This window comes from Podarcis melisellensis, assembly GCF_964234715.1.
Source record: "Podarcis melisellensis genome assembly, chromosome: 13".
Classification (NCBI taxonomy): Eukaryota; Metazoa; Chordata; class Lepidosauria; order Squamata; family Lacertidae; genus Podarcis; species Podarcis melisellensis.
Window position 1 is genome coordinate 5,227,681 of NC_138545.1, and position 12,191 is coordinate 5,239,871.

Below are 12,191 nucleotides of genomic sequence, written 5' to 3' on the forward strand. Positions count from 1 at the left end.
TCACCATCAATTTACCCTCCTGACCTTCTTTTGAAGATGCTGAACAGACCAAGCTCCTTAAATCTCTTGCCCCGAAAGGCTCACTCCTTATTCCACCCTGTCCCAATCCCCGCCACACACACAGAGCAGCCTTCTAAAAACAGACTGTGCGAGAAGTCAAGCTGAGAAGTCAAGAATGCCACTCAGAAGCGGCTTCTGGTGGGCTCAGGAAGGCTCCCTTGACGTAGAGATGGCAAATCAAAGCGTGGCGTCGGCACTGCCAGGCTTCAGGAAGCACTTCAAGACGGCCTCTGGATATCCAAGAGCCAACATCCTCCTCTCTCCTCACCAGGGACTAGATGCATGAGGAATGGTGTCAAGGAGGAGACCCAAGCTCTACCTCTCTTTTAAATCAGAACCAGTGAAGGCGGTGAAGGTCCTGTGTGAGTGTCTGGAGGCGGTTGGAGGATGGATGGCGGCTAACAGATTGAGGTTGAATCCTGACAAGACAGAAGTACTGTTTTTGGGGGACAGGAGGCGGGCAGGGGTGGAGGATTCCCTGGTCCTGAATGGGGTAACTGTGCCCCTGAAGGACCAGGTGCGCAGCCTGGGAGTCATTTTGGACTCACAGCTGTCCATGGAGGCACAGGTCAAATCTGTATCCAGGGCAGCTGTTTACCAGCTGCATCTGGATGAGACCCTCCCCGCCCGCAGACTGTCTCACCAGAGTGGTGCATGCTCTGGTTATCTCCCGCTTGGACTACTGCAATGCGCTCTACGTGGGGCTACCTTTGAAGGTGACCCGAAAACTACAACTAATCCAGAATGCAGCAGCTAGACTGGTGACTGGGAGCGGCCGCCGAGACCATATAACACCGGTCTTGAAAGACCTACATTGGCTCCCAGTACGTTTCCGAGCACAATTCAAAGTGTTGGTGCTGACCTTTAAAGCCCTAAATGGCTTCAGTCCAGTATATCTGAAGGAGCGTCTCCACCCCCATCGTTCTGCCCGGACACTGAGGTCCAGCTCCGAGGGCCTTCTGGCGGTTCCCTCCCTGCGAGAGGCCAAGTTACAGGGAACCAGGCAGAGGGCCTTCTCAGTAGTGGCACCCGCCCTGTGGAACGCCCTCCCATCAGATGTCAAAGCGATAAACAACTACCTGACATTCAGAAGACATCTGAAGGCAGCCCTGTTCAGGGAAGTTTTTAATATGTGACATTTTAGTGTATTTTTCATCTTTGTTGGAAGCCGCCCAGAGTGGCTGGGGAAACCCAGCCAGATGGGCAGGGTACAAATAATAAATTATTATTATTATTATGGGCAAGAGGCGCCAGGCAGGGAAAGCATTTGTTGTATAGAATTGGGCATCAGTCCGTGCAGACCATACGAAGCCAAATGGATTCGTGGTCCATCTGTATACAGGCAGCTTCCTTAGCTATGATTCCTGCAACGAAGTGGGTTATTATTGTTCTTGGCATCTGTCTGTCTTGAGAAACAATGAACTGCAGCTCTGGGGGTGAAGTCCAACCTCTGCATTAGCAGTCCTGCGCCAAGAACTAACAGTAGCAGCAGAGAAAACATGCTCCCCTCTTTATTTCCAACTTTCTTGGGCACATGAAACTAACCACAATTACCCTGAATTTCTGCTTAACCCTCAAGAAAGAAGGGCGTTTTCGCTGGCCAGGTTTAATTCAAATCCATCAAATCTCCTTTGGGGAAGGTTCTCAGGCAGGGTGGAAGGAGAAAGAACTTGCCCAGGTGAAGACCACCTGGTGGAAAACCTTACACACGTGGTTTTCAATTGTAAACTATATGCTGATCTCCGCCAGCAATTTCTAGATCAACTCTGTATCCCCAAATGGAAACCATTTTGGAGTCATTTTCTATTCCTGGGGAATGATCAGGAGCTCACCAAGTTAGTGGCTAAATATCTCTATCTGTTTTTTTGTTGTCGAAATACACTGCCAACGTCTGATCTCCCTGGAGACCAAGAGACGATAGACTGCTCTCCCTCCTTTTTAGCAAATGTTTTGTGCCACTAGGGAAGTGGTAATTCTGCCTTGATTTGTTTTGGATGTTTGTATGTGATGCCAATAAAAGGTTTGATGATTATTAGTACAGTGGTACCTCGAGTTAAGTACTTAATTCGTTCCGGAGGTCCGTTCTTAACCTGAAACTGCTCTTAACCTGAAGCACCACTTTAGCTAATGGGGCCTCCTGCTGCCGCCGCGCCACAGGAGCACGATTTCTGTTCTCATCCTGAAGCAAAGTTCTTAACTCGAGGTACTATTTCTAGGTTAGCGGAGTCTGTAACCTGAAGCGTATGTAACCGGAAGCGTATGTAGCCCGAGGTACCACTGTAGTTCTGAAGTGACCTCCTTGGGCATCAGTCTGGGTGGTGTATCCAGAGGTCCTGGGCTGCCCGGGCAAGACCCCCATCTCAACCTTGATGATGGGGTCCAAAGTAAAGCAAAGCAAGACGTTGGGCACCAGCTTGGCTGCCGGAGTTGCTGGAAGGAGGTGTACAAAGGCACCATCCAACTGCCTTAGGGACTCTGGATTTGTGTAGGTTTTTACTCCTGAGCCTTTTCTTCTCCCGAAGGCAAGGCGGAGAGGGTTAAGGATCAGAGTTTTCCTTCTCCAATATGGTCTCCCTTTTCCAGGTGGATGAGCCCCATCTGCCCCTCACTTTCCTCTACAGCAGGGGTCAGCAATTTTTTTCAGCGTGGGGGCCGGTCCGCTGTCCCTCAGACCTTGTGGGGGGCCGGACTATATTTTAGGGGGGGAAATGAATGAATTCCTATGCCCCACTAATAACCGAGAGATGGATTTTAAAGAAAAAGACACATTCTACTCATGTAAAAACACCAGGCAGGTCCCACAAATAACCCAGAGATGCATTTTAAAGAAAAGCACAGATTCTACTCATGTAAAAAACACGCTGATTCCCGGACCGTCCACGGGCCGGATTTAGAAGGCGATTGGGCCGGATCTGGCCCCCAGGCCTTAGTTTGCCTACCCACGCTCTACAGCATGCTCAGAAACCACCTTCTTAACCACTGGACTCACTCTTGTTCTCGTCTGCTCCATCTGTCAGAGCCTGCCTTCACATGCAGAGAAAGTCCCTAACTCCCTGAGGGTTTGAGACTCATCGGCTCCTCTCACCTGGTTTAGCCGGCCGGCTGAAGCCATTTCCCATGGTGTGGCCGCAGTCGCACGCTGACAGCATCTAGGAGCCACAGGTGAGAGCTGAGTGCAGATGGGGACCAGAGGTGGACAGGCTACCCCAGGAGGAGCAGGACATGTCCCCCATCTTCTTTTAATAACCCTAACGCCCCATTATTATTATTACGTATTAAATTTGAATACCACCCTCCATGCACAGATCTCAGGGCAATTCACAACACAAACTAGATGACCTGTTTAGGTCCCTCCAATTCTACAGTTCAGTGATTAACAAACAGCAACATTCCCTTGGAAACATCTCCCTGTTTTCCATGAGCACATTCACAGAAAAAAAACACCTTTCCTTGAGGACTAGGAACTTGTTTTTGCAAGGACTAAAAGCAACGCTGCCACCATCGCCCTGATGCATGCTGGGGTTCAGGACGGCTGCGCATGAAAGGCACGAGGCACCCACCTGAGCCTCTGACTAGCTTGCCCCCCCCCAAAGTGCCACAGACCTGTACACCATGCCGGTGCGTGTGCTCTCTAGCTCCTCAGCGCTGATCCCGGCCTCCAGCAGGTAGCTCTCGAGCCTCCGCCTCTCCATCAAGCACCTGGCCGCCTCTAGCACCTGGGCGGGAGTCAGGGGCTGCCCCTCTCGCCCCATCTGGCCTCCCTGGCTGGCTTGGCTCCGCCGCCGGACGCTCTCCCCCCGCGCCCCTTTGGTCTTCTTGGGCAGCCCGTAGAGTTCGTCCACGCTGAACTTGCCCCCACCCCCGGGCCCCCGGCCCGCGGGCGCCGGGCCTCCCCGCGAAGAGCTGGCAAACATGATGCCTGGAGGGGCTTCTGCCGGGATCGGGGGAGGCCTGGCTGAGATCCCTGCGGCACCTGCCGCACCAGAGCCGAGGACAGCGGCTTAGCTGGAGCCACGGTGCTTAATGCCCGGAGATTCCCTTCTCACTCCCTTCCCTCCCTCCCCACGGGGGAGGGAGCATGTGGGGGATTTGCTGGACTGGCAGCTGGTGAGCATGGCCTCTGACACCCCCCCTCGCTACCCTCCTTTTCCTTGCCCTATGCCCCTAAATCGCCGTATCCTATCCCAACAGCCCATCGCCCTGTTTGGGACGGTCTCGTTTGACACTCTTAATTCCTTCCTCCTAGATCTGATTCCCCACCAGTTGAATTCGCAGCGGGAAATCTCTCGCACGCTTCTGGCACGCCAAAGAGCGGGAGCCCTGGTGGCAGCCACACTCCTGGCGTGTCTTCCTTGATGGGGCACCTCCTTCCTTCTTTCTTTTCATGACACCCCTGTTTGTGGACGCCCAAGTGAGAAAGGCCACCTAACTACCGGTCAAGGGTGCCCTAGGCCCAGGAAAGCAACAGGAGGGGTCACTGTGCCTTGGGATGTGTTACTGGAATCTGGAATCTCCCTGCTGGTCAATGAATCACAGCAAGGCTGAAAGCACGGCACAAAATTCGTCGGAAGGGAATCCAGGCACAGCCTTGAAGCCCATCTTTGATCCTTCTCCCGTGCTAAGTACATCGCAGGTGCCAGATTTTGTCAACGCAGGAGAGCAAGTGGGATGATAAATCCAATTTAGGCTTTATGTTCACATTACGAAATGGTTTAAAAAGAAAACCGGCTTAAGCCGCCCGTCTTTGAAATTGGCATCTGGAGAGGGAACTACCTTATTTTCTGGAAGAGAAACTACGTGCAGGAGTCAGAGCTACAAAGAAAGAACACAATGGTACCTCGGGTTAAGTACTTAATTCATTCCGGAGGTCCGTTCTTAACCTGAAACTGTTCTTAACCTGAGGTACCGCTTTAGCTAATAGGGCCTCCTGCTGCTGCCGCGCCGCCGGAGGACAATTTCTGTTCTCATCCTGAAGCAAAGTTCTTAACCTGAGGTAATATTTCTGGGTTGGCAGAGTCTGTAACCTGAAGCGTATGTAACCTGAAGCGTATGTAACCCGGGGTACCACTGTATTACTAATTACCTGCCCTTTGCTGTAAAGGAAGGCTTACAACATTAAAACATGGTATGAAAAAGTTCAAAACAACTTAGAAAAAGGAAGTTGGTCTTAAAGACATGCTCGTCAAATGTCAAAAGCTGGGGGAAAGAGTTTGAAGACTGGGAAGGGACCCTGAATGTCTTCAGCAGTTGCCAGAAGCTGTATGACGGTGCCAGATACACCTCTGTTTCACAGCTTATGGGTCACCACAGAGAAGGCCCTCTCCTGGCCTGCCACCCCCTGAGCCTCTGTGGGCAGGTAAAGGTAAAGGGACCCCTGACCATTAGGTCCAGTCGTGACCGACTCTGGGGTTGCAGCGCTCATCTCGCTTTACTGGCCGAGGGAGCCGGCGTGCAGCTTCCGGGTCATGTGGCCAGCATGACTGAGCCGCTTCTGGCGAACCAGAGCAACGCACGGAAATGTTGTTTACCTTCCCACCAGAGTGGTACCTATTTATCTACTCGCACTTTGATGTGCTTTTGAACTGCTAGGTTGGCAGGAGCAGGGACCGAGCAACGGAAGCTCACCCCGTCGCGGGGATTCAAACCGCCGACCTTCTGATTGGAAAGTCCTGGGCTCTGTGGTTTAACCCACAGCACCACCCGCGTCCCTGAGGAACTACCAAAAGGGTCCACTCTGCTTAACTCAGCACGCAAGCAGGTTTGTAGGAAGGAGGCAGTCTTTCAGATATTTGGGGCCTGAGTTGTTTAGTGTTTTAAACCCTCCAGCACCTTCCAATGCGTCTGGAAATGAACTGGCCACCAGTGGAGCTGTTTTAAAACAGGGGTTATATGAAACCTACAGGGAAACCCCCACCAGTAATCTGGCTGCTGCATTTTGGAGCGACTGGAGTTTCCGTGTCGCAGCCCCATGCAGAGGGGGAACTGCTAGGCTCCAGTCTGGAAGTTACCAGAGCATGGAGTACAGTGGCTAAGTCATCTCTGCCCCAAAGGGGCTGTAGCTGAGGAAGCAGTCAGAGCTGGGGAAAAGCCACTAAGGAGCCTCCACTAGGGATGGGAAAAGAGGTCAGGTAGATTTGCCTGTAAATGCGAACTGAATAATTTGCACTTTCTGGGAAGACACAAGATTTACCCACCAAGGAAGAATGGCAGATGAAGGTGATGGATTATATGGAACTGGCGGAAATGACTGGCAGAATCTGAGACCAGGGAGAAGAATCGGCAGAAGAAGGTTGGAAGAAGTTTAAAGACTATTTAATAATAATAATAATAATAATAATAATAATAATAATAATAATAATAATAATATCTTTATTGTCATTGCCCCCTCTCAGGGACAACGAAATTACTTTTTTTTTTTTAATTTGCAAAATTAAGGAATGTTAGAAGGATGCTCGAATGAAGTTATGTGGTTTTAGCAGTAATGTTATAAAGGAGTATGTAAAAATGGGTTGTCAATAGGTGAGAATGTAAAGTTACAACATATTAAGATAAATGATTAAGATAAAAACAAAGATGGAAAGGATTTGCTGAATTAACTCATTGAACTAGAATACAAATAAGGGAGGTGTGAGGAGGTCAAGGAAACAAGTAAATGAAAGATAAGCTATGGAAAAATTGATATTTTTTTCCAGTTTTCTGTATTTTTTTGTTTTATTACTTTTTTCTTATGTTTGTAATTTTTTGAAATCTTAATGATACGCGGATCAAATTCCCAAACTTGCACATCTCCGAATTTTGCAATGCAATTTATCCTGCCCAGCAGTGTGTACAAAAACGTACATGTCAAGGGAGAGCATGCACATGAAATGCATATGAAAACATGCAATGATGCATTATGTTAAAGAAAAAATAAATAGAAGGGGAAATATGGCTTTTAATATGCACATACAGTGGTACCTCAGGTTAAGTACTTAATACGTTCCAGAGGTCCGTACTTAACCTGAAACTGTTATTAACCTGAAGCACCACTTTTGCTAATGTGGCCTCCTGCTGCTGCCACGCTGCCGGAGCACGATTTCTGTTCTCATCCTGAAGCAAAGTTCTTAACCTGAAGCACTATTTCTGGGTTAGCGGAGTATGTAACCTGAAGCGTGTGTAACTTGAGGCATCTGTAACCTGAGGTACCACTGTATTAGGGAAACCTGCACACAAAAATGTGTGTTATTAGGAGAGTCAAACCACTAAAATGCTGGTTTTTTTAAAAAAAGAATTGCAAACAGATGGGGAAAACGAGAAAAATTGAAATTGACAATTTCGCCCACCTGCCAGGTCCTCACTGTGCCCTCAAAGGCAGCAGTTAGAAGCTACAGCTGCAGACACTTCCAAGAGTTAAACCCCAGCTGGGCCAAGTGTTGGCAGGCCCCACGGATGCCGTTCCCATTTGGGGCTTTGTAGGAATTAAACTCGGGAACTGTGCAAAATTCAAAGCTTCTCAGCACACCCAAAGCATTCTGCCTCTGGCCTAACACCACCTGGTCAGCTCACTGGGATTAGCAGAGAGCTAATGGGTATGTGTGTCAGGCGGGTGGGGAGATAAAAAGAGAGCAAATCTGCGATTGGCGTGTGGCAGGGAGGGCCCAGGAGGAGGAAGGGCCGACGAGTGGAGTCCTCCTGCTGAAGAAATGTTGCCAAACCCCAGCTGAATGTGGAAATCCAGATTCACCCCTGCATTTATCCTCCTCAAGATAACAGCCCACTTAGTCCAGCTTCCTGATCTCACAGTGGCCAACCAGATGCCCAAGTCGGAAGCCCACAGGAAGGAACTGAGTGCAAGAGCCCTCTCTCCTCCTGTAAAGGTAAAGGGAACCCTGACCATTAGGTCCAGTCGTGGCCGACTCTGGGGTTGCGGCGCTCATCTCGCTTTATTGGCCGAGGGAGCCGGCGTACAGCTTCCGGGTCATGTGGCCAGCATGACTAAGCCGCTTCTGGAGAACCAGAGCAGTGCGCGGAAATGCCGTTTACCTTCCTGCCAGAGTGGTACCTATTTATCTACTTGCACTGGCGTGCTTTTGAACTGCTAGGTTGGCAGGAGCAGGGACCGAGCAACGGGAGCTCACTCCATTGTGGGAATTCGAACCACCGACCCGCTGATCGGCAAGTCCTAGGCTCTGTGGTTTAGCCCACAGCGCCACCTGTCCCTTATCTCTCCTCCTGTGGCTTACAGCAACTGGTATTCAGAAGCATTTACTGCCCCCAAGTGTGGAGACCCAACATAACCATCATGTTTGGTTGCTGCCGATAGCTTTATCCTCTATGAATTTGTCCGATTTCGCTTTCAAAGTCATCTGAGTTGGTGGCCATCGCTGCCTCCCGTGGGAGCGAGTTCCCCAGTTTAACTCTGCAGTACAGAAAGGGACGCGGGTGGCTCTGTGGGTTAAACCACAAAGCCTAGGACTTGCCGATCAGAAGGTCGGCGGTTCGAATCCCCGCAACGGGGTGAGCTCCCGATGCTCGGTCCCTGCTCCTGCCAACCTAGCAGTTCGAAAGCACGTCAAAGTGCAAGTAGATAAATAGGTACCACTTTGGCGGGAAGGTAAACGGCATTTCCGTGCGCTGCTCTGGTTTGCCATAAGTGGCTTAGTCCTGCTGGCCACATGACCCGGAAGCTGTATGCCGGCTCCCTCGGCCAATAAAGCGAGATGAGTGCTGCAACCCCAGAGTCGGCCACGACTGGACCTAATGGTCAGGGGTCCCTTTACCTTTACAGAAAGGATGACTTCCTCCTTCCTAGGGATGTTGGGGAAATGTTGACGAATACAGAAACGGGAGTGGAACTTCGCTGATTCGCCCCCGCGTCCCGGACGGAAACCAGTGCAGTCTGCAAACAATATGCTGTCATGCCCCGGTTTGCACTGAAGTGAATGGGGTGGAATACTCTGATGACAACGTTCACCACATAATTGTGTGAATTACCTAAATTACATGATTTTGCAATAGTGAGACACGTTAATGCAGTTTTTGGGCAGAAGGTGAACGGCTGCAGAAATGCAACGGACATGGAAACCGATGCCTTTTATTCCCCTTGCTATATCCTCTCCTCCCCAGCTGCAACTTTCATAAGATATTTATTTAAAATTTTAGAGGTACAAAAGGAAAAAACAAAAAACATCATTTTAAACAAAAAAAAGATAAAATAAAAATAAAAAAGAAAGAGCAGAGAATTAAAATCCATTAAGCAAAAAGAAAAAAACAAGGAAAAATACAACAAAGCTGCCCATTACTTATATTTCATTAGCTTATTTCCCTGACCTCCTCGCACCTCCCTTTTTTGTATTCTAGGTCAATTATCCATTTCAGCAAATCCTTTCCCTCTTTTCAAATTTTTGTCCTGTAATTTATCTTGATATTAATATAACTTTACTTTCCCTCCTTTCACCAATTAACAGTCCGTTTTTTTCCTAAATCTTTGTAACATTTCTGCTAAAATCACATAAATTCATTCCAACGTCATTCTAACATTCATTAATTTTACAATGTTTCTGTAAATAGTCTTTACATTTCTTCCAATCTTCCTCCACCGACTCTTCTCCCTGGTCTCGGATTCTGCCAGTCATTTCCACCAGTTCCATGTACTCCATCACCTTCATCTGCCATTCTTCCCGGGTGGGTAGATCTTGTGTCTTCCAATACTTTGCAATAAGTATTCTTGCTGCTGTTGTACCCAGCTGCATCTTTCAAAAGACCCCCAACCGCAAAACCTCAACTACGACTTCTAAACCGAGACAACACGTGGAGGTTATCTGAATAAATCCTTCGCAAAGGGCTGTGGGCATCTCTTTGAAAATGGCAGGGTGAGTCAAAGGACCTGTCCAGGAAACCAGACGTTCAATGGCAGCAGAACGTTCTGCCAAGAGAGAGACTTGAGACAGCCTTCGTTTTGTCTTCACAACACAGGACCTTAAAGATATTTTTGACAGCGGTTCCCATCAGCACTGCCGTATTGTGCTGGGGATTATGGGAGTTGTAACCCAAAATATCTCAAGAGTACCAGGTTGGAGAAGGGTGGTGAAAGATGTATTATTACATTTAAAAATAAAATGAAATACTGCGATTATCTGAACAGGCACCACCAGTTTTCAGGCCACTGAGGATAAATGGGAGCCGCTGGCGATAACCCAGGGGGCACTGCTGAGATCCTGAGTTGTTACCTTTATAAACTAGAATCAAACCAGGGGCATCCTGATGGTTGGAGAGTCATCAATCATGCTTGCTAGTCCTGTCTTGGGGCATGCAATCTGATGAGCAGGACGTCTGGGTGGTGTAGTCTTCCGGGCTCTGAAAGCAGGGAGATTTAAGACTTCACTTAAAGCAGGACTTCCAGGTTTTATTTTAGGCAGGCTCATTTGAAAAAGGTGGATGGGGTCAGCTGCTCCAGGAGATGGCAGTCTCAGGAGGAGGAGGGGGGAAACTTGGGCCCTATAGAATACAGGGCTGAATCCAGCCAGCGTTTTTCGATTCTCAGACATGCCGCTCCCCTCTCCTCACTACCTGGTTGTCGTTGTTGTCCTGAGGGATTAAGCGAAGATAATCCCCGCCAGACACTAAAGCCCAGCACGGAGGATGGGCTCTTTGCGCTGCCTTTTAGCAGCAGGAGATACCTGGCAGCTGACCTGCCCTTGTTTCTTTGCTGAGACACTTCTGACATTCAGGGGTCCTGGGTGCGAGCTGGGACAGCAGCGGACACCCATAACCGTCTGCATGTGCACAGCAAATGTGCACAATCCTGGTCCCCATAGGACACCTTTGTGATTTATGTGCCTGTACTAGATTCAAGGGACACAAGTGGCGCTTTAGGTTAAACCACAGAGCCTAGGGCTTGCCGATCAGAAGGTCAGCGGTTCGAATCCCCGCGACGGGGTGAGCTCCCGTTGCTCGGTCCCTGCTCCTGCCCACCTAGCAGTTTGAAAGCATGCCCAAAAGTCCAAGTAGATAAATAGGTACCACTCTGGCGGGAAGGTAAACAGCATTTCTGTGCACTGCTCTGGTTCGCCAGAAGCGGCTTAGTCCTGCTGGCCACATGACCCGGAAGCTGTACGTCGGCTCCCTCGGCCAGTAAAGCGAGATGAGCGCCGCAACCCCAGAGTCGGTCATGACTGGGCCTAACAGTCAGGGGTCCCTTTACCTTTACTAGATTCAAGAGGCATCTTGTTTTGGCAACCTTTGTAAGCTGCTTTGAAAAGCAGGGTGTAAGTATTCTAAAGAAATATAAATAAGCCTCCTTTTTGGGAGGGAGGGCACCAGGGCATGAAAGAGGTTATCATAAGAAGAGACCGCTGGATCAGGCCACTGGACCACCTAGCCCACTGTCATGGGTTATGCTCCGCAGGGTGCCACAGGAGGGGAGAGGACTCTTGCTTGTGGGTTTCCCACTGACATCTGTGTGGCCGGACTAGATGGGCCACTGGTCGGATCCAGCAGCTCCTTCTTATGTCATGCTTCAAAAATGTCATTTTGCCAGCCCTTGAATGCAAGTCCAAGCCAGCCACCAAGTGACTTGAGGGGCATTTAATTGGATGCATCTCCAGGCTAAGGTTTTATACCATTTAACGGACCGAGATCACCAGCACGGCAATATGAAACCTTTCAAAGCATGCAAAATTGATCATGACAAGAGAGAACATGAGACATAATTTTTTAAATCAGCTCGCATTTAAAGAAGCGGGAAACAAGCTTGAATCACACACAGAACTCCCAGAGCTTAAAACGCTCAGAATGAACAACAGCGATTAAGGGAAGGGCGCAACTGGCCGTGGCCTTTCAAGGGGGGTGAAGCAAGACGGTGGTTAACCCAGGCACTTAATTTCTGGCCTGGAGGTGTATCTGCCGATGCTTTCGCTTTGTTTCCCTTCTCTGAACATCGAAGCCCGAGGAGGTAAAAAGCCCCGTGTGACGCAAGAACTTGAGACCGACGATTTAACGAGCCGGTTAGTCCAATTTGAAGAAGAGCTGCTGCCTCGCTGGCCTTCGGCGCCTCGTCTGCAGGGCGACGAAGAAGCTGAGACTCTCATCTTGACATAGAGGTTTTTGTGGAGGTGGCCCAGCAGCCATTGCAAACATAACACAGTCTGGGG